The sequence below is a fragment of the Trichosurus vulpecula genome, chromosome X, assembly GCF_011100635.1.
Source record: "Trichosurus vulpecula isolate mTriVul1 chromosome X, mTriVul1.pri, whole genome shotgun sequence".
NCBI lineage: Eukaryota > Metazoa > Chordata > Mammalia > Diprotodontia > Phalangeridae > Trichosurus > Trichosurus vulpecula.
The window spans coordinates 17,507,467-17,533,229 of NC_050582.1; the positions used below are offsets into that span (position 1 = coordinate 17,507,467).

Genomic DNA, 25,763 nt, shown 5'->3' on the forward strand with positions numbered 1-25,763 from the left:
TGGCACATAGTAGGCTCTTAAGAAACCCTTATCCCCTTCCCTTGTTTATTTTTTACCTTTGTGCCTGGCACATAGCAGGCTCTAAAGAAATCCTTATCCCTTTATCTCATGTTTTTTTTTTTACCTTTCTGACTGGCACATAGCCGGCTCTAAAGAAATCCTTATCCCTTTACCTTATTTTTTTTTTACCCCAGTGCCTAGCACATAGTAGGCTCTAAAGAAACCCTTATCCCCTTCCCCTGTTTATTTTTTACCTTTGTGCCTGGCACATAGCAGTCTCTAAAGAAATCCTTATCCCTTTACCTTATTTTTTTTACCTTTGTGCCTAGCACGTAGCAGGCTCTAAAGAAATCCGTATCCCTTTACCTTTTTTTTACCTTTGTGCCTGGCACATAGTAGGTTCTAAAGAAATCCTTATCCCTTTCCATTATTTTTTTTTTACCTCAGTGCCTGACACATAGCAGACTCTAAAGAAATCCTTATCTCTTTCCTTTTTTTTCTTTTGTATTCTCACCAATTAGCACAGTGCCTGACACATAGTAGGCTCTAAAGAAACCCTTATTGCCTTCCCTTGTTTAATTTTTACCTTTGTGCCTGGCACATAGTAGGCTCTAAAGAAATACTTATCCCCTTACCTTATTATTTTTTACCTTTGTGCCTGGCACATAGCAGGCGCTAAAGAAATCCTTATCTCCTTCCTTTGCTTTTTTTCTACACCAGTACCTGGCACATAGTAGGCTCTTAAGAAACCCTTATCCCCTTCCCTTGTTTATTTTTTACCTTTGTGCCTGGCACATAGCAGGCTCTAAAGAAATCCTTATCCCTTTGTCTCATGTTTTTTTTTTTTACCTTTCTGACTGGCACATAGCCGGCTCTAAAGAAATCCTTATCCCTTTACCTTATTTTTTTTTTACCCCAGTGCCTAGCACATAGTAGGCTCTAAAGAAACCCTTATCCCCTTCCCCTGTTTATTTTTTACCTTTGTGCCTGGCACATAGCAGTCTCTAAAGAAATTCTTATCCCATTACCTTATGTTTTCTTTACCTTTGTGCCTGGCACATAGTAGGCTCTACAGAAATCCTTATCCCCTTAACTCATTTTTTTTTACCTTTGTGCCAGGCACAAAGTAGGCTCTAAAGAAATCCTGACACCCTACCCTTGTTTGTATTTTTACCTTTGTGCCCGGCACATAGTAGCCTCCATAGAAAGGCTTAACCCCCTCCCTTAATTTTTTTTCCTTTGTGCCAGGCACAAAGTAGGCTCTAAAGAAATCCTTATCCCCTTCCCTTGTTTGTTTGTGTTTTGACCTTTGTGCCTAGCACATAACAGGCTCTAAAGAATTCTTTATCCCCTTCCCTTGCTTTTTGTCTTTTTTTTACCTCACTGCCTACCATATAGTAGGCTCTACAAAAATGCTTATCCCCTTCCCTTATGTTTTTTTTTTACTTTTGTGCCTGGCACATAGTAGGCTCTAAAGAAATCCTTATCCCCTATCTTGTTTATTTTTTTCCTTTGTGCCTGGCACATAGGAGTCTCTAAAGAAATCCTTATCTCTTTCCTTTTTTTCTTTTGTATTCCCAGCAATTAGTACAGTTCCTGGCACATAGTAGGCACCATAGAAAGGCTTAACGCCATCCCTTAATTTTTTTTAACCTTTGTGTCAGGCACATAGCAGGCTCTAAAGAAATCCTTATCCCCTTCCATTATTTTTTTTACCTCAGTGCCTGACACATAGCAGTCTATAAAGAAATCCTCATCTCTTTCCTTTTTTTAATTTTGTATTCCCAGCACTTAGCACAGTGCCTGGCACATAGTAGGCTCCATAGAAATGCTTAACCCCCTCTCTTATTTTTTTTATCTTTGTGCCAGGCATATAGCAGGCTCTAAATAAATCCTTATCTCCTTCCTTTGTTTTTTTTTAACCCCAGTGCCTGGCACATAGTAGGCTCTAAAGAAACACTTATCCCCTTCCCTTGTTTATTTTTCACCTTTGTGACTGGCACATAGCAGGATCTAAAGAAATCCTTATCCCTTTGATTTATTTATTTTTACCTTTCTACCTGGCACATAGTAGGCTCTAAGGAAATACTTATCCCCTTCCATTATTTCTTTTTTTTTATCTCAGTTCCTGACACATAGTAGGCTCTAAAGAAACCCTTATCCCCTTCCCTTGTTTATTTTTTACATTTGTGCCTGGCACATAGCAGTCTCTAAAGAAATCCTTATCCCATTACCTTATGTTTTTTTTTTACCTTTGTGCCTGGCACACAGTAGGCTCTACAGAAATCCTTATCCCCTTACCTTATTTTTTTTTACCTTTCTGCCTGGCACATAGTAGCCTCCATAGAAAGGCTTAACCCCCTCCCTTATTTTTTTTTACCTTTGTACCAGGCACAAAGTAGGCTCTAAAGAAATCCTTATCCCCTTCCCTTGTTTGTGTGTTTTTTGACCTTTGTGCCTAGCACATAACAGGCTCTAAAGAATTCCTTATCCCCTTCCCTTCCTTTTTGTCTTTTTTTTACCTCAGTGCCTGGCATATAGCAGGCTCTACAAAAATGCTTATCCCCTTCCCTTATTTTTTTTTTTACCTTTGTGCCTGGCACGTAGTAGCCTCTAAAGAAATCCTTATCCCCTATCTTGTTTATTTTTTACCTTTCTGCCTGGCACATAGCAGTCTCTAAAGAAATCCTTATCTCTTTCCTTTTTTTCTTTTGTAATCCCAGCAATTAGCACAGTTCCTGGCACATAGTAGGCGCCATAGAAATGCTTAACACCCTCCCATATTTTTTTTTTACCTTTGTGTCAGGCACATAGCAGGCTCTAAAGAAATCCTTATCCCCTTCCATTATTTTTTTTTACCTCAGTGCCTGACACATAGCAATCTCTAAAGAAATCCTCATCTCTTTCCTTTTTTTTAATTTTGTATTCCCAGCAATTAGCACAGTGCCTGGCACATAGTAGGCTCCATAGAAATGCTTAACCCCCTCTCTTACTTTTTTTACCTTCGTGACAGGCATATACCAGGCTCTAAATGAATCCTTATCTCCTTCCTTTGTTTTTTTTTACCCCAGGGCCTGGCACAAAGTAGGCTCTAAAGAAACACTTATCCCCTTCCCTTGTTTATTTTTTACCTTTGTGCCTGGCACATAGCAGGCTCTAAAGAAATCCTTATCCCTTTACCTTATTTTTTTTTTTACCTTTGTGACTGGCACATAGCAGGCTCTAAGGAAATCCTTATCCCCTTCTATTATTTCTTTTTATTTTTACCTCAGTGCCTGACACATAGTAGGCTCTAAAGAAACCCTTATCCCCTTCCCTTGTTTAATTTTTACCTTTGTGCCTGGCACATAGCAGGCTCTAAAGAAATACTTATCCCCTTACCTTATTATTTTTTACCTTTGTGCCTGGCACATAGCAGGCTCTAAAGAAATCCTTATCTCCTTCCTTTGCTTTTTTTCTACACCAGTACCTGGCACATAGTAGGCTCTTAAGAAACCCTTATCCCCTTCCCTTGTTTATTTTTTACCTTTCTGACTGGCACATAGCCGGCTCTAAAGAAATCCTTATCCCTTTACCTTATTTTTTTTTTACCCCAGTGCCTAGCACATAGTAGGCTTTAAAGAAATCCTTATCCCCTTCCTTTGTTTATTTTTTGCCTCTGTGCCTGGCACATAGCCGGCTCTAAAGAAATCCTTATCCCTTTACCATATTTTTTTTTTACCTTTGTGACTGACACATAGTAGGCTCTAAAGAAACCCTTATCGCCTTCCCTTGTTTAATTTTTACCTTTGTGCCTGGCACATAGCAGGCTCTAAAGAAATACTTATCCCCTTACCTTATTATTTTTTACCTTTGTGCCTGGCACATAGTAGGCTCTAAAGAAATCCTTATCGCCTTCCCTTGTTTAATTTTTACCTTTGTGCCTGGCACATAGCCGGCTCTAAAGAAATCCTTATCCCTTTACCATATTTTTTTTTACCTTTGTGACTGACACATAGCAGGCTCTAAAGAAATCCTTATCCGTTTACCTTATTTTTTTTTTACCCCAGTGCCTGGCACATAGTAGGCTCTAAAGAAACCCTTATCCCCTTCCCTTGTTTGTTTATTTTTTTACCTTTGTGCCTGGCACATATTATGCTCTAAAGAAATCCTTCTCCCCTTACCTCATTTTTTTTACCTTTGTGCCTGACACATAGTAGGCTCTAAAGAAATCCTTATCTCTTTTTCTTTTGTATTCCCACCAATTAGCACAGTGCCTGGCACATAGTAGGCTCCATAGAAATGCTTAACCCCCTCTCTTATTTTTTTTACCTTTGTGTCAGGCACATAGCAGCCTCTAAAGAAATCCTTATCTCCTTCGTTTTTTTTTTTAACCCAGTGCCTGGCACATAGTAGGCGCTAAAGAAATCCTTATCCCTTTACTTCATGTTTTTTTTTACCTTTCTGACCGGCACATAGCAGGCTCTAAAGAAATCCTTATCCCTTTACCTTATTTTTTTTACTCCAGTGCCTGGCACATAGTAGGCTCTAAGGAAACCTTTATCCCCTTCCCTTGTTTATTTTTTACCTTTGTGCCTGGCACATAGTAGCTCTAAAGAAATCTTTATCCCCTTCCATTATTTTTTTTAACCTCAGTGCCTGAGGCATAGCAGGCTCTAAAGAAATCCTTATCCCTTTCCATTTTTTTTCTTTTGTATTCCCAGCAATTAGCAAAGTGCCTGGCACATAGTAGGCTCCATAGAAATGCTTAACACCCTCCCCTATTTTTTTTACCTTTGTGTCAGGCACATAGCAGGCTCTAAAGAAATCCTTATCTCCTTCCTTTGCTTTTTTTTTTAACCCAGTGCCTGGCACATAGTAGGCTCTAAAGAAACCCTTACCCCCTTCCCTTGTTTATTTTTTATCTTTGTGCCTGGCACATAGCAGGCTCTGATGAAATTCTTATCCCTTTACCTTATGTTTTTTTTTTTACCTTTGTGACTGGTACATAGCAGGCTCTAAAGAAATCCTTATTCCTTTACCTAAATTTTTTTTTATCATTGTGCCTCGCACATAGTAGGCTCTAAAGAAATTCTTATCCCCTTCCATTATTTTTTTTGCCTCAGTGCCTGACACATAGCAGGATCTAAAGAAATCCTCATCTCTTTCCTTTTCTTTTGTATTCCCAGCAATTAGCACAGTGCCTGGCACATAATAGGCTCCATAGAAATGATTAACCCCCTCCCTTATTTTTTTTTACCTTTGTGTCAGGCACATAGCAGGCTCTAAAGAAATCCTTATCTCCTTCCTTTGTTTTTTTTTTTTTTACCCCAGTGCCTGGCACATAGTAGGCTCTAAAAAAACCCTTATCCCCATACCTTGTTTGTTTTTTACCTTTGTGCCTGGCACATAGCAGGCTCTAAAGAAATCCTTATCCCTTTACCTTATGTTTTTTTTTTATATCTTTGTGACTGGTACATAGCAGGCTCTAAAGAAATCCTTATCCCTTTACCTAATTTTTTTTTATCGTTGTGCCTGGCACATAGTAGGCTCTAAAAAATTCTTATCCCCTTCCATTATTTTTTTACCTCAGTGCCTGACACATAGCAGGCTCTAAAGAAATCCTTATCTCTTTCCTTTTTTTTTCTTTTGTATTCCCAGCAATTAGCACAGTGCCTGGCACATAGTAGGCTCCATAGAAAGGCTTAACACCCTCCCTTATTTTTTTTTACCTTTGTGCCTGGCACATAACAGGCTCTAAAGAAATCCTTATCTCCTTCCCTTGATTTTTGTCTTTTTTTTTTACCTCTGTGCCTGGGATGCTTATCCCCTTACCTTATTTTTTTTTTACCTTTGTGCCTGACACATAGTAGGCTCTAAAGAAATCCTTATCCCCTTCCATTATTTTTTTTTCTACCTCAGTGCCTGACACATAGCAGGCTCTAAGGAAATCCTTATCTCTTTCCTTTTTTTCCTTTTGTATTCCCAGCAATTAGCACAGTGCCTGGCACATAGTAGGCTCCATAGAAATGCTTAATGCCCTCCCTTATTTTTTTTTTACCTTTGTCTCAGGCATATAGCAGGCTCTAAGGAAATCCTTGTTTTTTTTTACCCCTGTGCCTGGCACATAGTAGGCTCTAAAGAAACCCTTATCCCCTTCACTTGTTTGTTTATTTTTTACCTTTGTTCCTGGCACACAGCAGGCTCTAAAGAAATCCTTATCCCCTTACCTTATGTTTTTATTTTACCTTTGTGCCTGCCACATAGTAGGCTCTAAAGAAATCCTTATCCCCTTACCTTATTTTTTTTTTACCTTTGTGCCTGGCACATAGCAGGCTCTGATGAAATTCTTATCCCTTTACCTTATGTTTTTTTTTTTACCTTTGTGACTGGTACATAGCAGGCTCTAAAGAAATCCTTATTCCTTTACCTAAATTTTTTTTTATCATTGTGCCTCGCACATAGTAGGCTCTAAAGAAATTCTTATCCCCTTCCATTATTTTTTTTGCCTCAGTGCCTGACACATAGCAGGATCTAAAGAAATCCTCATCTCTTTCCTTTTCTTTTGTATTCCCAGCAATTAGCACAGTGCCTGGCACATACTAGGCTCCATAGAAAGGCTTAACCCCCTCCCTTATTTTTTTTTACCTTTCTGCAAGGCATAAAGTTGGCTCTAAAGAAATACTTATCCCCTTCCCTTGCTTTTTGTCTTTTTTTTTACCTCAGTGCCTGGCATATAGTAGGCTCTACAAAAATGCTTATCCCTTTCCCTTATTTTTTTTACCTCTGTGCCTGGCACATATTATGCTCTAAAGAAATCCTTATCCCCTTAGCTCATTTTTTTTTACCTTTGTGCCTGGCACATATTAGGCTCTAAAGAAATACTTATCCCCTTACCTTATTTTTTTTACCTTTGTGCCTGGCACATAGTAGGCTCTAAAGAAACCCTTATCCCCTTCACTTGTTTATTTTTTACCTTTGTTCCTGGCACATAGCAGGCTCTAAAGAAATCGTTATCCCCTTACCTTATGTTTTTTTTTACCTTTGTGCCTGGCACATAGCAGGCTCTAAAAAAAATCCTTATCAACTTACCTTATGATTTTTTTTGCCTTTGTGCCGGGCACATAGTAGGCTCTAAAGAAATCCTTATCCCCTTACCTTATTTTTTTTACCTTTGTGCCTGGCACATAGTAGGCTCTAAAGAAATCCTTATCCCCTTCCATTATTTTTTTTTTTACCTCAGTGCCTGACACATAGCAGCCTCTAAAGAAATCCTTATCCCTTTCCTTTTTTTTTCTTTTGTATTCCCAGCAATTAGCACAGTGCCTGGCACATAGTAGGCTCCATAGAAATGCTTAACCCCTTCTCTTATTTTTTTTTTACCTTTGTGTCAGGCATATAGCAGGCTCTAAAGAAATCCTTATCCCCTTCCCTTGATTTTTGTCTTTTTTTTTTTACCTCAGTGCCTGGGATATAGTAGGCTCTACAAAAATTCTTATCCCCTTCCCTTATTTTTTTTACCTCTGTGCCTGGCACATACTATGCTCTAAAGAAATCCTTATCCCCTTAGCTCATTTTTTTTACCTTTGTGCCTGGCACATATTAGGCTCTAAAGAAATACTTATCCTCTTATTTTTTTTTTACCTTTGTGCCTGACACATAGTAGGCTCTAATGAAATCCTTATCCCCTTCCATTATTTTTTTTTCTACCTCAGTGCCTGACACATAGCAGGCTCTAAGGAAATCCTTATCTCTTTCCTTTTTTTTCTTTTGTATTCCCAGCAATTAGCACAGTGCCTGGCACATAGTAGGCTCCATAGAAATGCTTAATGCCCTCCCTTATTTTTTTTTTACCTTTGTCTCAGGCATATAGCAGGCTCTAAGGAAATCCTTATTTCTTTGGTTTTTTTACCCCTGTGCCTGGCACATAGTAGGCTCTAAAGAAACCCTTATCCCCTTCACTTGTTTATTTTTTACCTTTGTTCCTGGCACATAGCAGGCTCTAAAGAAATCCTTATCCCCTTACCTTATGTTTTTTTTTTACCTTTGTGCCTGCCACATAGTAGGCTCTAAAGAAATCCTTATCCCCTTACCTTATTTTTTTTTTACCTTTGTGCCTGGTACATAGTAGGCTCTAAAGAAATCCTTATCTCCTTCCTTTGTTTTTTTTTTACCCCAGTGCCTGGCACATAGTAGGCTCTAAAGAAACCCTTATCCCCTTCCATTGTTTGTTTTTTTTTTTACCTTTGTGCTTGGCACATAGCAGGCTCTAAAGACATCTTTATCCCTTTACCTTATTTTTTTTTTACCTTTGTGACTGGCACATAGCAGGCTCTAAAGAAATCCTTATGCCTTTACCTTATTTTTTTTACCCCAGTGCCTGGCACATAGCAGGTTCTAAAGAAATCCTTATCCCCTTCCATTATTTTTTTTTACCTCAGTGCCTGATACATATCAGGCTCTAAAGAAATCCTTATCCCTTTCCTTTTTTTTCTTTTGTATTCCCAGCAATTAGCACAGTGCCTGGCACATAGTAGGCTCCATAGAAATGCTTAACCCCCTCCCTTATTTTTTTTTTACCTTTGTGTCAGGCACATAGCAGGCTCTAAAGAAATCCTTATCTCCTTCGTTTTTTTTTTTTTTTTACCCCAGTGCCTGGCACATAGTAGGCTCTAAAGAAACCCTTATCCCCTTCACTTGTTTATTTTTTACCTTTGTTCCTGGCACATAGCAGGCTCTAAAGAAATCCTTATCCCCTTACCTTATGTTTTTTTTTACCTTTGTGCCTGCCACATAGTAGGCTCTAAAGAAATCCTTATCCCCTTACCTTATTTTTTTTTACCTTTGTGCCTGGTACATAGTAGGCTCTAAAGAAATCCTTATCTCCTTCCTTTGTTTTTTTTTTACCCCAGTGCCTGGCACATAGTAGGTTCTAAAGAAACCCTTATCCCCTTCCATTGTTTGTTTTTTTTTTACCTTTGTGCTTGGCACATAGCAGGCTCTAAAGACATCTTTATCCCTTTACCTTATTTTTTTTTTACCTTTGTGACTGGCACATAGCAGGCTCTAAAGAAATCCTTATGCCTTTACCTTATTTTTTTTACCCCAGTGCCTGGCACATAGCAGGCTCTAAAGAAATCCTTATCCCCTTCCATTATTTTTTTTTTACCTCAGTGCCTGATACATAGCAGGCTCTAAAGAAATCCTTATCCCTTTCCTTTTTTTTCTTTTGTATTCCCAGCAATTAGCACAGTGCCTGGCACATAGTAGGCTCCATAGAAATGCTTAACCCCCTCCCTTATTTTTTTTTTACCTTTGTGTCAGGCACATAGCAGGCTCTAAAGAAATCCTTATCTCCTTCGTTTTTTTTTTTTTTTACCCCAGTGCCTGGCACATAGTAGGCTCTAAAGAAACCCTTATCCCCTTACCTTGTTTGTTTTTTACCTTTGTGCCTGGTACATAGCAGGCTCTAAAGAAATCCTTATCCCTTTACCTTATGTTTTTTTTTTACCTTTGTGACTGGTACACAGCAGGCTCTAAAGAAATCCTTATCTCTTTCCTTTGTTTTTTTTTTACCCCTGTGCCTGGCACATAGTAGGCTCTAAAGAAACCCTTATCCCCTTCACTTGTTTGTTTATTTTTTACCTTTGTTCCTGGCACATAGCAGGCTCTAAAGAAATCCTTATCCCCTTACCTTATGTTTTTTTTTTACCTTTGTGCCTGCCACATAGTAGGCTCTAAAGAAATCCTTATCCCCTTACCTTATTTTTTTTTACCTTTGTGCCTGGTACATAGTAGGCTCTAAAGAAATCCTTATCCCCTTCCATTATTTTTTTTTTTACCTCAGTGCCTGATGCATAGCAGTCTCTAAAGAAATCCTTATCCCTTTCCTTTTTTTTCTTTTGTATTCCCAGCAATTAGCACAGTGCCTGGCACATAGTAGGCTCCATAGAAAGGCTTAACACCCTCCCTTATTTTTTTTTTACCTTTGTGTCAGGCACATAGCAGGCTCTAAAGAAATCCTTATCTCCTTCCTTTGCTTTTTTTTTTTTTACCCCAGTACCTGGCACATAGTAGGCTCTAAAGAAACCCTTATCCCTTTCCCTTGTTTATTTTTTTACCTTTGTGCCTGGCATATAGCAGGCTCTAAAGAAATCCTTATCCCTTTACCTTATGTTTTTTTTTTTTTTACCTTTGTGCCTGGCACATAGCAGGCTCTAAAGAAATCCTTATCCCTTTACCTTATTTTTTTTTTTACCTTTGTGCCTGGCCCATAGTAGGCTCTAAAGAAATCCTTATCCCCTTCCCTTGTTTGTTTTTTACCTTTGTGCCTTCCACGTAGTAGGCTCTAAAGAAATCCTTATCCCCTTCCCTTGCTTTGTGTTTTTTTTTAACCTCAGTGCCTGGCACATAAAAGCCTCTGAAGAAATCCTTATGTCCTTCCCTCTTTTTTTTTACCTCACTGCCTGGTACATAGCAGGCTCTAAAGACATCCTTATACCCTTCTCTTATTTCTGTATCCCCTGTGCTTGGGACTGTGCCTGGCACATAGTAGGCATTTAAATAATGTTGATTGATTGATTATTCCCCAATGTATTCAGTCCTTTTCAAATTTTTTTTTGCTCAACGGATGACGATCGGGATTTATTTCTAAAAGGAGACAAAAAAACCCACCTGTTATATTTATGCTATGATATGCCACATTACCACAATAAAATCTGGCTTGAGTCTAAGGTGTAGATTTTTGCAGTGGGGCCCAAATTCATAGCGCTTCTGCATTTAGAAGGAAGCGCATTAAGCTTCTCCCTCCTGTTAAAGAAAAGCTGGAGTCTAACCACGGACTTGGGCCCTCCCTCTTCTCCTGGGCGGCTCCCATTGTGCCCTCAAGCCGCCATCCAAGGGACATCTAACAAGGCCTGGGTAGGGCGGACCCCAGGGGTGCATGGTGACTAACATCAAATCTGAAGACTATATCATTTTTGGGAATAGAATTAAGAAATATACAAAGGAAAATAAGGCCTGGGGCGGGGCCACCCCGCATCCCTCCAGCTCCCCTCAATCCAGCTCCTGGGGCCCCGTCACCTCACCCCCACCCCACCCCACCTCACCCCACCCCACCTCCCCAGCGCATCCATACACAGGATGGGCATCTTTAAGGTCTTACAATGTAGCCAAGCTGCATCAGCTGCTGCCTCCGTCTCCTGTTGCTGCCACACCCGCCCGCGCTCGTCCCTCTTCGTTTTCCTCCTCTGTGGTACCCCGAAACTCCTGCCGCAGCACCCCGCAACAGTGCAAGAAGAATCTCCGCCCCCAGCTCGTTGGCTGATCTCACAGGAAAACCTCCGCCCCCCGTCTGAGGGCTGATCTCGCGTTAGTTTCCTACAATTTCAATATAATTTATTCCTGTGCAGTGGCGTGATTCTGAATTAAATCCCTGGCAGCGAACCATACTGCAAAAGGGGAATGGTTAAAAAACACAAGGCATCCTCTTTCTTTCCTTTTTTTTTCTTAAAAAAAAAGTAGGGGGAGGGGGTATTTCAATGCACACCCTTCATTGAGTAGTACCTTAGATTTTGGAAATTAAGAGATTAATAAGAGATTATTTTGAAGAAGACAATTTCAATTGAATGATGATTTCAAAAGCTATATTACAAAGGGCTGAAAAGAAAGGAAGACGGGAGGAAGTGGGATGACCAATTCCAGACAGTTTTTTCAAGGGGGTTAGCTGGTTATAAGAGAATTCTATCTAACGTTCAAGGAGAAAATAATACATATACTAGACAATGTAGTCTCAAAAATATGAGAAAGAAGGCACTCCGCCCAATTCTTTTTAGGAGATCGATATTGTCTTAATACCTAATCCAAGACAGGACAAAACAAAGAAAGAAGCAAAAACAAATCCTGATTCAAAATTTCAAAATAAAATACTGGCAAAAAAGATCATAAAAATTATCCCCCCAAATCCCTCACTACGATCTATTTAGATTTTTTTTTCCTTAAGGAAGCAAGGAAGATTCAACATTAGGAAAACAATGGACATAATCATACAAAAACAAAAAAATCAGAACTACCTCGTTATAAAACTAGAAGAAAATGCCTTTGACAAAGTATAACGCTCATTAATGCCAAAAAAGACAAAAAACAAACCTCCCTAAAGTGTAGGCATAAAGGGATGTTTTCTTAATATGATATGAAATATCAATCAAAAATCAAAAGCTGATGTCATATGCAACAAAGATGCACTAGCTCCTTTCCCAGTAAATACAGAAATGAAGTAAAGATGTCCTCTTTCCCTGCTATTACTTGACGCAGTTACAAAAATGTTAGTAAGAATATTCAGGAAATACATACTAAAAAAAAAATTAGAACCAAGAAAGAAGAGACCAAATTATTCCTATGTGCTAACGACATGATGTTATATATTCGGACAACTCTAGGGAGCCAAAAAACTGAGATAATTAAAAGGTTCAGTAAAGATACTGGCTGCGAAGTAAACGTATAGAAACAAAGAGCATTTCTATATAGTAGCAACAAAATCCTGGAAGCAGCAATTAAAGGGGAAGTCCCATTGAAAATAACAAGATGTCTAAAATATCTGGACAGTGATTTTCCAAAGCATAACAATCCTTTATATGGATATGTATGCATGTGTATATGTCTATATATAATATATGTATATATGTATGTATGTATGTATTTTAACATACTCCTTAATATAAAAAACTGAATTGCTGGAGAATCATTTAGTTCTCAGAGCTAGTCCATGCCAATATAATAAAAAAAGCAATACTACCAAAGTTAAAATATATATTTAGTGTTATACCAAAGTACCAAAGGGACACTTTATAGAACGAGAGCTCAAACTATAATTTAAAGCAATAATTCTCAAAAATTATTTGGTCCTGTGTAAAAAAAAATAGAAGTGTAGAGACACAAGGAGGAATCAGAAATCAGAGAACTCAATAATCCATTGTTCAATGAACCAAAAAAAAAACATAACTTACCTAAGAAAGAACACCCTATTGAGGTGTTCTAGTTGAGAAAACTAGAAAGTATCCTGGCAGAAATTACACCATATTGCACAATAAATTTCAAAATGGATATATGGCCAGAGTATAAAACATCATGCCATAAAAAATTAGAAGAGAAACAGATCATATACCTTTCACAGCTATGGGCAGGCAATTAATTCTTAACCAAACAAGGGATAGAGGAGATTACAAGGGATAAAATAGATCATTTTGATTCCATTAAATTGAAAAGCTTTTGCAGAAACATTTAATTCAACTAGTATAAGAAGGAAAACAAGTGACTGGGGGGAAACCGTGTTATCAAATATTTCTGATTAGATCCTGATATCCAAAATATATAGAAAACTAACAGAAACATACAAGACTAAAAGCCATTCTCCAATAGTTAAGTGGTCAAAGGATATGAACAGTTCTCAGAAGAAAAATTCCAAATTAAATAGAAGACCAATTCAGATAATGTTATTGTTTGTGGTTCAGTTATCTTTAGTCATATCCAATTCTTTGTGACCCCATTTAGGGTTTTCTTGGCAAAGATACTACAGTGGTTTGCCGTTTCCTTCTCTAGTTCATTTTACAGATGAAGAACTGAGGCAAATAAGGTTAAGGGACTTGTCCAGGGTCACAAAGCTGGTAAGTGTTTAAGGGTTGATTTGAACTCACAAAGATGAGTCTCATCTAGCTGCCCAACTCAAATAGTGAGAGAAATGCAAATCACAACAACCTTGAGATTTCACTTAATGGGCAGCAAATTGTCGGATAACAAAAGGTGGGACTGGTCAATGTTGGAGGAACATGAAGGCACTATTGGTGAAGCTATGAATTCCTTCAACTATTCTGGAAAGCAACGTGGAAAGTGCAAATTAAGGGACAAAAATGCCGGTACCTTTTGACCCAGAGATCTCCTTGGTATGCGTGTACCAAGAACAGGTCAATAACAAAGAAAAAAGCTCCATATACAACAAAATAGTTGTATTGCAGCACTGTTATTGTAGCAAAGAATTGGAAACAATGCTTGTTGATTGATGAATGCTTAAACAAGTTACAATACATAAATATAAAGGAAGATTACTCTACTGTAAGAAATGATGAATCGGATGAATTCTGAGGATAATGCAAGGACTTCTGTCAACCGATACAATACAAAGTAAATAGAATTTAAAAAAAATTACACAAATGCCTACAACCACGTAAATGGAAAGAAACAACTGAAACCGAGTGCTGCCAACTTGTACTGAGTAAGCTTGGCCTCAAGAAAGTGATGTAAGAAGGCAACTAACTCCTTGTGCTTCTTTGTATCATAAATAGGGAGCCATGGATGTGAACCACTGTATATGGCATCCCACTTTTTTAACATGTAGATTTGTTTTGGTGAACTTATTTCCTTCCTTATTACAAGGGACATTTTAATCAATTTATTTACATAATTCCAAATTGCAGCCTCTTCTGGAAGGAAGTTTGGGGCTATATAATGAGAAATTTGGGTAATATAAAAACAAATACTATTAGAATATTTTAAAAAATACATATTTAATGATTAACTTCCTATAATGGATTATATACATATAGATATCTAATACATACATTTCTACAGTGTTTTCAGATTTGCAAAATATTTTATGTACAGTATCACATTTGATCCCCACAACACTCCTGTGACACAGATGCTATTATTATCCCCTCTTTACAGATGAGGAAACTGAGTAAGGCAGAGAGGTTAAGTGACTAGCCATAGCTTGGAAGTATTTGGGATAAGATTTGAACCCAGTTTTTCCCTACCAAAGTCCTGTGCTTCATCCACTATTCAAAGCTGCTCCCTGATGTATAGATCTCTAGGTACAACCCATGGCCCCAAATTCCTGAGCTGTGATGTTTAACAGACTGGGTTCAGTCTTAAAAATAGCACTAAAATAGCACTCTTTGGTCAGTGTTATCCCATCCAGAATTTACTCTTAGAATATAAGTCATGTCTAAGTCTCCTCAGATATAGGGAAAAGGGTCCCCTAGACCCCATAGAAGAACTAAAGGAAACAATACAAATAGCAGGCACAGATGGTCTTTATTTTAGCCCACAAAAATTGTTTAAAAAATGCAGAGGACTCATAGGAGCAGAACAAAATGCAGAAAAGATATAAAGGTGTCACAATAGCCCATAAGCAAGCAATACAATATTCCCACATCCCTACTAAGCCCTACTTTTCCCCAGGATCATAAGGTCCTCCAGCTTCAGTGCCACTATGAGGATGGAATTTCTCTCAGAGGTGAAATAGATAGACAGACAGACAGATAGATAGATAGATAGATAGATAGATAGATAGATAGGATGGATGGATGGATGGATGGGTGGATGGATATGTAGGTAGATAGACAGAATGGATGGATACATACATATATATATATGCACATATGCCCATACATGCCAGCATGTATACTAAATTACTGATACTTACCAGAATACTTGTAAAATAAAATACACATATGCTGGTACATTGCTGGGGAAGGATGTATATTAGGATACATACATGTATTCTTTACGTGTGGGTATAGATACATGCGTATGTGTGTATTTACATTTTTCTTGCATAAGAATTGAATTTGTAAGCCACATTTGATCTATAATTCATGTACACTTATATAATGAATGTGATTTGGGATTGAGCCTAATACTGATCGGTCTTTGGTCTGGTTCAAATTTCATCCTCAGGTAGGACTCCACTATTTCCTACACTTTTATGTTAAGGAGGGAGTGTTACTAGATTTGGAGCAAATCAAAGTTTATTCTTTCTTGCAAGTGACTCACTCACTATCTCTGGAGGCATCAAGGGATAGTGGATAAAGTGCTGGACTTTGTAGTCTGCGAGACCCAAGTTATGGTAGATGATGTGCTAGATCACTTCTTGGGGCTGTGGACTACTCTCTCCCTAGGATTCATATACCAGGTCATAGGTTGTCAACTGTCTGAGCAGCAGCAGTTCCCTATGCTAATAATGAAATTGCGTATCCATTGTGTATCCTCATAATGATTACCCCCCAAATGGGGGGGAAATACATAGGGAAAAATGGAGCTTCAGATGAGCTTAAGTGTGGAGCTGACTTCTTAGAAACATTCTTGCTGAGTACCAAGATGTTGTTCAGTGAAACACTAAAGGAAAGATGTAATTATCTTTCTCAAACCATAGAAACGAAGACATGACATAGTCTTAAGGAGACAAAAGAGTAGAGTTACATCTAGTCTTTTGATTTCTTGTCCTCGATGAATGTATATACTGAGTTGACAGTCATCAGAATAAATTTCATTTTAAATATGGCAATAGTTATAAAAATGGAGTCATAGATTTGTGAAGATAACAAAATATGGGAAGTCAGTGTTGAAAGGGCTGTGGAAAACAGAGGTATCCCGGTCCCTTGTTGGTAGGACTTTGAATCACTACAACCATTTTGTAAAGTGAACAAGAATTATACACATAAAGTGATTAAAATGTCCATGCTGTATGACCCAGAGACTCTACTAGATGTGTACTCCACCAGGAGATTACTGGGAAGAAAGGAAAGTCTCCATATACACCAAAATATTTATAGCAATGATTTTTGTACTCACAAAGAAATGGAAACAAAAGCAGATGTCCACTGACTGAGCAATACCTGAACAAACCATGGTTTGTCAATGTGATGGAATATTACTATACTGTAAGAAACTATGCAGAGAAGCATGGAAAGATCTACATGAACTGATGCAGAGTGAAGTAGATAGAGACAGGAAAACTATATACGCAATGACTAAAACAATGGAAATGGAAAGAACAACCACAAAATAACCCAAAGTGAAAATTACAGAATTATAAAGAACAAGCACAATCCTAAAGAAGAGGTGTGAGAAGACAGAAATGAGATATTCACAAATGTGGGACACTACATATATTTTCAGGTTTTTTTTATATTTTGATTGTTTTACCAGTTTTTTCTTCTCTCCTTTTTCCTTTTTTAAAAAAATTATTCTTTTTTATGGGAGATGGCTCTCTGAGAAGGAAGGGGAAGGGAGAAGGATGCTAGAAGAAACTTAAAAGATGTAAAAGCAAAGATATCAATAAAAAATTTAAAGATGGAGTCAGAACCATATATGAAAAGTCAAGAATTATGATGGTTATGATGTGAAAACCATAGACTTAGAGCTGGAAAGGGCTTTAGGAATCAGGTAATTTCTAGTCCTAGTTACTCACTTACAACAGTTAATTAAGTAGTGATATGAAGGGAGGCATCAAAATGGAAGTTTGCCATTTTTGTTGAAGATCTCCTGTGCAGAGTTCAAACAAAGGAATATTTACTATCAGTTAGAAGCTTCTCCAGATATTCCAATTTGCAGACAACACTGCATTTATAGTATCAAGCCCTTAAGTAATATATAGCATCCTGATGTCTACATTAATATATAAAAGCTTAGTCTAATCTATCCATGCTCAAATACAAAGTGGATAGAAACATATACATTGCCCAGTCAATGACACGCTATTGAATGGGTGGCCCATTAAATTAGCCCATCAGAACATCTAGTCTGGATGAGTGCACAATGATCACATGATGGGATATTGACTGGATTGCATGTGGAAAACTGAATTATCCCAAACTGTTCACCATCACAATAGCCTTTTTCTTCACCACCACTAACCTCCTAGAGACACTATGTTGCTGTTCATCATTGAACACCAAGATCTCAAAGAATTAAAATTACAAGTAATTCAAAGATCTGACAAATGCCACATTGTAAAGGTATGAGTAGGTTGTAACATGTTAACAATGATAAGTGGAATAAAAGGCATTAAAGGAACTGGCATGATTAAGTTTAAGAAGCCCTGGCTCTTGGGCCAGAGGACCACGGTTCAAAGCCTGGCTCTGACACTTACTGCCTGTGTGGCCTCTCTGGCCCATCAGTTTTCTGTTCGCAAAATGAGAGGACTGGATTTGTTGACTTCTAATATATATGACTGGAAAAGGAATTGGGCTGGTCCTGTAGTAAGAATGAGAGAAAACAAATGAAAAGCCAGAGGGGGGTATTTTAATATAAAAGTTATTTCTACTATAGAATATTAAACATTTAATGTATTTAATACATTAAAATAAGCAGAGGAGCTGCAGGGGGTTGAGTGGCCTACTTATAGAGGATTTAGGGAAAGACACGGACAAGAAGAAGCACTTAGAGTGAGAAGACGGGAGAGCTTGAGGTCTGCAATGGGGGAAGGAGAACGCACACCAACATCGCAGCTGCATCAACGGAATGTAATCCTTGTGTAATTGTGAGCATTTAAAATGTGGTTAAAGTACATCTTGTAATTAATTTTTAAAAATACTTAACAATGCAATGCAATTACATTATCCCACCAGATTTCATAGAGGAAATGATATATAATTCCATTGTACATCACTGGTACTCATTAACTAATTAGCAATTGTAAATAATACCTATCCCCCACCCTTAATTGTTGCTTAGATAGAATTCAGAACATAAATCTTCCCATAGAAATTCTGCTACTCAATCTAGAAATAGCTACTTTTCATCTTGCCCTTGGTTGGCTTTGAACCTCGGTCCTAGCAATAAACACAATGAATCATCCATTGCCCTCTAATTTTTTCTCCAATTTTCTGTCATTGATGCAGAGCATTTCTTATTCATTGATTTACATTCTGGTTTCACCCTAATGACCCCAAATCTTAAATTGGTGAAATAAATGAGACTTGTGGGTTTCTTTTTAAGAATCACATCATAAAGCATTTAAGGAATTCCCTGCTTCCTTCATGCCACATCATTCCTGTCTACCCTCCTGGCCCCCCAATCAAATTCTGTTAAGATATTATACAGTATATGGAATCATAAGCCATAAATCAACAATCTGGTACCACTCAAATTTAGTGAGGTTCTAGTTAGCTGCTGCAAAGAAAAGGGAACTTATCTTCAAATTATCTCCAAATCTATAATAAAATATCTAGGCTTAGGGAAAATAAGCTGCCTTATAATGCCTTTTCAGAGAATTGGAGGAAAATCAAATCACCATAGAAAAATGTATTGAATGTTGCCGAAGGAGAGGCTGCATGCAGGCTCAGTGGACTAACACAGTCACCATAAATAAGCCTGAGATTGAAATATTTTGTGTTGCTCTGCCCCCCATCCCATACAATTTGCTGATGTTTGCTGTCGATAAATTTCCCTGCCCTGCTGCTAAAAAAAAACCCAACTACTCAACTTGTGCAATGTTGAGTTTCACATAGACTTGACTTGACAATGGCTCCAGATGGCCTAAAATTAATTTTAAAAATTCAGGATAAACTTGGGAAGAATCTTCAATTCCAAGATGACTCTTTGGAAAGGTAGAATAGTTGAACTTTAAGCTATTCTTGATGGGATATATAAATCTGTCATCAAAGGCATCTGGCCAAGTCACTATGCATTATGGATTTTTCCAAGCATTTGAGACAAAGTTGCTATGTCCTTTTGCACAGAAACAAGATGGAAAACTGTGCTAGATTCCAAGACAGAATTCTTCCTACACTGTCTCCTGTCAAACCTTATTTTAAAGCTGGATCACTAAGTTATGGATATGGAAAAAAAATTCTACACACCCAGACCCTTCTTTCCGATTAAATTTTGCATTGACCATGGTTGGTTGGTTTGTTCTCAAAGAGGACCAAAATTACATCAGTACATTGGGGTCAAGGTACAGTGTGTACAACTGTGTCTGATCAGACCAAATATGAGTTCAGAGTGCTTTACCACAAGTTGGGCACAAATAGTCCATGTGAACATTTGGAGTCCAGATGTCCCTAAATTTGCATACCCCACATTTCTTTTGAGCTACTGCAACTCTGTTTTGCTCATAGAGCACAGCATCATCTTAGATGAGGGCACGCCATGCTGGGTGGTCCTTGCCAGTGTCTCCCATGTCTCACAATCAATTCCAAACTTCAGAGAGACCTTGACAATGTTCTTTTATTGCTTCTACTGACCTCGATGTTAGTGAGTGCCTCATGCAACTTTTCTGTAAAATAATCTTTTAGGCAAACGTACTTTTGGCACTTGAACAAACGTGGTCAGCACATCAGAGTTGGGCTCTGTGCAGTAGGATTTGAAGGCTTGGCAGTTCAGCTTGAGAAAGGAGTTCACTGTCCAGTATCTTATCAGGTGACCTTCATACTCTTCCTAAGATAATTCAAATGGATCAAGTCAGTTTGTCTGGCCCGGTGCTGGTAAACTGCCCGGGTTCCACAGGCATAACATGATGGGGTCAGCCCAACAGCTCTGTAGACTTTCACTTTGGTAGACAGTCTATTACCTCTTCTTTCCCGCACTTTCCTTTGGAACCTCCCAAACACTGAGCTAACTTTGGTGATGCATCAACCTCATCATCCATGTGTACATGCCAGGGTAGGTGAACTTATCCACAGCATTCAAAATTTCTCCAGTTGCTAAAATTGATGATTCCATGGATGGATGGTATGGTGCTGGCTAGTGGAGGACCTCTGTTTTCTTGGTGTTAATTGTTAGGGCATAATTAGCACAAGTAGCAGAGAATCAATCCATACTGTGTTGTATCTCTGACTCAGAGGCGGCGTTGAGTGCACAATCACCCGCAAACAAAAAAAATCACCATACTGGAACAACTATACTAGAAACCAATTGGAAACTGATCAGGAGGCCTCTGGGAAAACATATACTTCTCCTGGAAGTGGGAGAGAGTTAGCATTAAAGGCTAGGGTAGAATTCTTAAATTGTTTTTTATTTCACCCCACCTCCCCTAGGGTTCCTCCTAACCCTGCTCTAGGCACTCAGTGACCTTTGGCTACCTTATGGAGGTTCTTTGAGCAATGCCCCATACTATGACCCCATGGCTAAAATACTGGACTCAGAACAAGGAAGCCTTGAATTCCAATGTGGCCTCAGACACTTCCTAGCTTTGTGATGCTGAGCAAGACATTTAAATTCCCTGTGCCTCAGTATCCTCATTTATAAAATGAGGATTATAATAGTACCTATCTCCTAAGATGGTTGTGAGGTCAAATGATGATATTTGTACAATGCTTTGTAAAACCTAGAGTGCTATGTGAGCGCTAGCTATTATGACAAGTGCTGACCCACATTCCCTTGTGGCCTTGTCAGTTGACAGCAAATCTGATAAATAAATTGATGCCCACATAGCAGTGGGCATCAATTACTTAAGGAGTTAACTCTCCCAAGTAATATATGAAAAGGGTGAGGTCACCTCTAATGAAGAGGAAATCAAAACAATAATTAGGAATTATTTTGCCCAATTGTATGCCCATAAATTTGACAGTCTCAGGGAATTGGATGAATATTTACAAAAATATAAATTGCCCAGGTTAACAGACGAGGAAGTAAAATGCCTAAATAATCCCATCTCAGAAAAAAAAATTGAGCAAGCCATCAATTAATTCCCCGGGAAAAAATCTCCAGGGCCAGATGGTTTTACATGTGAATTCTATCAAACATTTAAAGAACAATTAATTCCTATACTTTACAGACTATTTGGGAAAATAGGTGAAGAAGGAGTCCTACCAAATTCTTTTTATGACACAAATATGGTACTAATATGCAAACCTGGAAGAGTCAGAACAGAGAAAGAAAATTATAGATCAATTTCCCTATGAATATTGATGCAAAAATTTTAAATAAAAACTTAGCAAAAATATTGCCGCAACTTATCATGAGAATAATACACTACAACCAGGTAAGATTTATTCCAGGTATGCAAGGCTGGTTCAATATTAGGAAAACTATCAGTATAATTGATCATATCAACAACAAAACTAGCCAAAACCATATGATCATCTCAATGTAGAAAAAGCCTTTGACAAAATACAACACCCATTCCTATTAAAAACACTAGAAAGCATATGAACAAATGGAGCCTTCCTTAAAATTATAAATAGCATCTACCTAAAACCATCAACAAGCATTATCTGTAATGGGGATAAGCTAGATGCATTCCCAGTAAGATCAGGGGTGAAACAAGAATGTCCATTATCACCCCTATTATTCAATTTGGTATGAGAAATGTTAGCTTTAAGAATAAGAGGAGAAAAAGAAATTGAAGGAATTAGAACAGGCAAAGAAGAAACTAAACTATCACTTTTTGCAGATGATATGAAGATTTACTTAGAGAATCCTAGAGAATCAAGTAAAAAAAATATTGGAATAATAAAGAACTTTAACAAAGTTGCAGGATATAAAATAAACCCACACAAATCCTTTGCATTCCTATACATTACTAACAAAGCCCAACAGCAAGAAATAGAAAGAGAAATTCCATTTAAAGTTACTGTAGACACTATAAAATATTTGGGAGTCTATCTGCCAAGACAAACCCAGGGCCTATATGAACATAATTACGAAACTCTTTTCACATGAGTAAAGACATATCTAAATAAATGGAAAAAACATCAGTTGCTCATGGTTGGGCCAAACTAATAAAATAAAAATGACAATTTTACCTAAATTAATTTACTTATTCAGGGCCACACCAATCTAACTACCAAAAATTATTTTACAGAGCTGGATAAAATAATAACAAAATTCATCTGGAAGAACAAGAGCTATCTATGGAATTAAGGAGAAGAAATGCTAGGAAAAGTGGCCTAGCCATACCAGATTTTAAACTGTACTATAAAGCAGCAGTCATCAAAACTACCTGGTACTGGCTAAGAAACAGAGTGGTGGATCAGTGGAATAGGTTAGGTACACAAGACACATTAGTCAACAACTATAGCCATCTACTCTTAGCCCAAAGAATCCAGCTTCTGGGCTAAGAATTCACTATTTCACAAAAACTGCTGGGAAATTTGGAAAATGTTACAGCAGAAACTGGGCACAGACCAATATCTTATACCGTATAAAGTCAAAATGGCTTCATGATTTAGGAATAAAGGCTGATACTATAAGCAATTTGGAAGAGCAAGGAATACTTTACCTATCAGATTTATGGGAGAAGAAAGAATTCATGACACAGCAAGAGATAGAGAGCATTACAAAATGCAAAATGGATGATTTTGATTATTGAAATTGAAAAGTTTTGTATAAACAAAGCCAATGCAACAAAGATTAGGAGGGAAGCAGAAAATTGGGAGAAAATCTTTACAACCAGTGTCTCTGATAAAGGCCTCATCTCTAAAATATACAGGAAACTGAGCCAAATTTATAGGAATACGAGTCATTCCCCAATTGAGAAATGGTCAAAGGATATGAACAGGCAGTTTTCAGAGGAAGAAATGAAAGATATCGATAGGCATATGAAAAAATGCTCTAAATCACTATTGACTAGAGAAATGCAAATCAAAACAACTCTTAGGTACCACATCTCTCCTGTCAGATTGGCTAACATGACAAAACAGGAAAATGATAAATGCTGGAGAGGATGTGGGAAAATTGGAACACTTCTACATTGTTGGTGGAATTGTGAACTGATCCAGCCATTCTGGAGAGCAATTTGGAACTATGTCCAAAGGGCTATAAAAATGTTCATACCCTTTGACCCACCAATACCACTTCTAGGGTTGTATCCCAAAGAGATCACACAAGTGGGAAAGGGACCTGTATGTACAAAAATATTTATAGCAGCTCTTTTTGTGGTAGCAAAGAATTGGAAATCAAGGGGATGTCCTTCAATTGGGGAATGGTTAAATAATTTGTGGTATATGAATATAATGGAATACTATTGTTCTATAAGAAATGGGGAAGATACAGACTTCATAATAACCTGGAAAGACCTACATGATATAATGCTGAGTGAGCAGAGCAGAACCAGGAGAACATTATACACAACCACAGATATATGGATTCTGTGATGACTAACCTTGATAGACTTGGCTCTTCTCAGCAATACAAGGTTCAAAAACAACTCCAAAGGACTCATGATGGAGAGAGCTGTCTATACCCAGAGAAAGAACTATGGAGACTGAATGCAGATTGAGGCAAACTATTTGCTCTCATTTTATTTTTATTTTATTTTATTTATTTTATTTTATTTTTATTTTTATTTTTTTCTCTTTTGGTTTTTTTTTGGTTTTGTTTCTTCTTTCTCATGATTCATTCCATTGGTCATAATTCTTCTTTACAAATTGTCCATTGTGTAAATAAATTTAATGCGAGGTTATACGTAGAAGGCATATCAGATTCCACACCGTTTGAAGGAGGAGGGGAGGGGGAGGGGGGGAAGAAAATCTGGAACTCAAAATAATACGGAACTGAGAGTTGTAAACTAAAAATAAAAAATCTTAATTTAAAAAATGGATATAGGTACACTTAGTTTACAGAATTATTGTTGGGACCAAACATGATAATATACAGAAAGTGTTTTACAAACTCTAACTATATCTATATCTATATCTATATCTATATCTATATCTATATCTATATCTATATCTATATCTATATCTATATCTATATCTATATATATATATATATAACATTTTATATATTCTCTGTTCAGATGTTTTTCAGTTGTGTCCAACTCTTCGTGAGCCCATTTGGGGTTTTCTTGGCAAAGATCCTGAAATGCTTTGCGATTTCAGGTCATTTTATAGATGAGGAAACTGAGGCAGAAGGGGTTAAGTGACTTGCCCAGGTCACACAGCAAGTAAGTGTCTGAGGCTAGATTTGAACTCAGAAGAGAAGTCTTATTAACTCCAGAGTTGGCACTCTATCAACTGCACCGCCACCTAGCTGCTGGCTCTTGCTCTCACTCTTGCTCGCTCTCTCTCTCTCTCTCTCTCTCTCTCTCTCTCTCTCACACACACACACACACACACACACACACACACACACACACACATATACACACATATGCATATGGGTGTGTGTCTGCTTTATATTCCACATAATATCCTGGTTGACATTATTTTGGGAATGAATGGATGCAATAGAGACATTAAAAGTATAATGCTATTTAAGTGTTTTAAAAGACAAAGTAAATTATTGATAAAACTTGTGAGTAAAGTTCTTTGTCATGTTAGTATTGCCTAAATTTGTTGTTATTTGATTTTAAAAAGTGCCCTAAATTGGGACACAGCCAGGGCTAGTCCCTTTACCTTTATGCTGTCAAGGTCATACAAGCTAGACAGTTAGACAATGAAGGCAAGGAAGTAGCAGAGACAAGGGCTCTCCAATAGGAATGACCTCATAAAGATAAATGTGAATGGCCTACCATTCTGCCCACTGCATTTCCACTTGCTACACATTTCCTGTGGTGAAATGCCTTTTGGGAGAAATAATCAATAAGAACATCCTGGCCTCAATCCTCTAGGGCTTTAAAGATTACATTCAATACCTTGAATTGCAGTCAGAAGCAAATATGGGACAATTTTCCTTACATTCTTAAGTAAATACACGTCTTTATCCTGCACTTGGCACCAATGTCGTGTTTTTTAGCTCCAAGGAGAGGATATTGTCATATTTTAGTGTGGATATAAAAAGGGAGTTATTAGTCACACTAAGTGAGAGAGGAAGACTTTCTGCATTTCCACTGTACAGATTTAAGCATTGAGCCATTACTGTTTCAAACATAAATTTTGTCTCTTAGAGGGTCTGTTCATTATGTGTTCATAGTACTCTTTAATGGTCATCATGGGGGGAACAAAATTATCTTCCTAATTCCATCAAGCTAATCACCTATTGTCAAATGTGTCTGTTTAAGGGACAGTATTTGGCTCATGTTTTGGAGGGAGGAAATGGTTTGCTTTTAAAATGGCTGAAAACAT

At 37.7% G+C, this 25,763-nt stretch overlaps 1 long non-coding RNA gene across 3 annotated transcripts in view; it reads right to left on the minus strand.

Moving 5' to 3' along the window:
* The window catches only part of LOC118832570, a 111,380-nt gene that overhangs the window by 49,453 nt on the left and 36,164 nt on the right, over positions 1 to 25,763 (minus strand). Inside the window, exon 1 of one of the 3 annotated variants that reach the window (XR_005009212.1) lies at positions 11,144 to 11,374. The exons of 1 other annotated variant lie outside the window; for it this stretch is intronic. This is a non-coding gene — a long non-coding RNA (uncharacterized LOC118832570). Of the gene's footprint in view, positions 1 to 11,143; positions 11,375 to 25,763 lie in introns of those variants that run through there. One more of the 3 variants, XR_005009211.1, reaches the window with a different exon arrangement.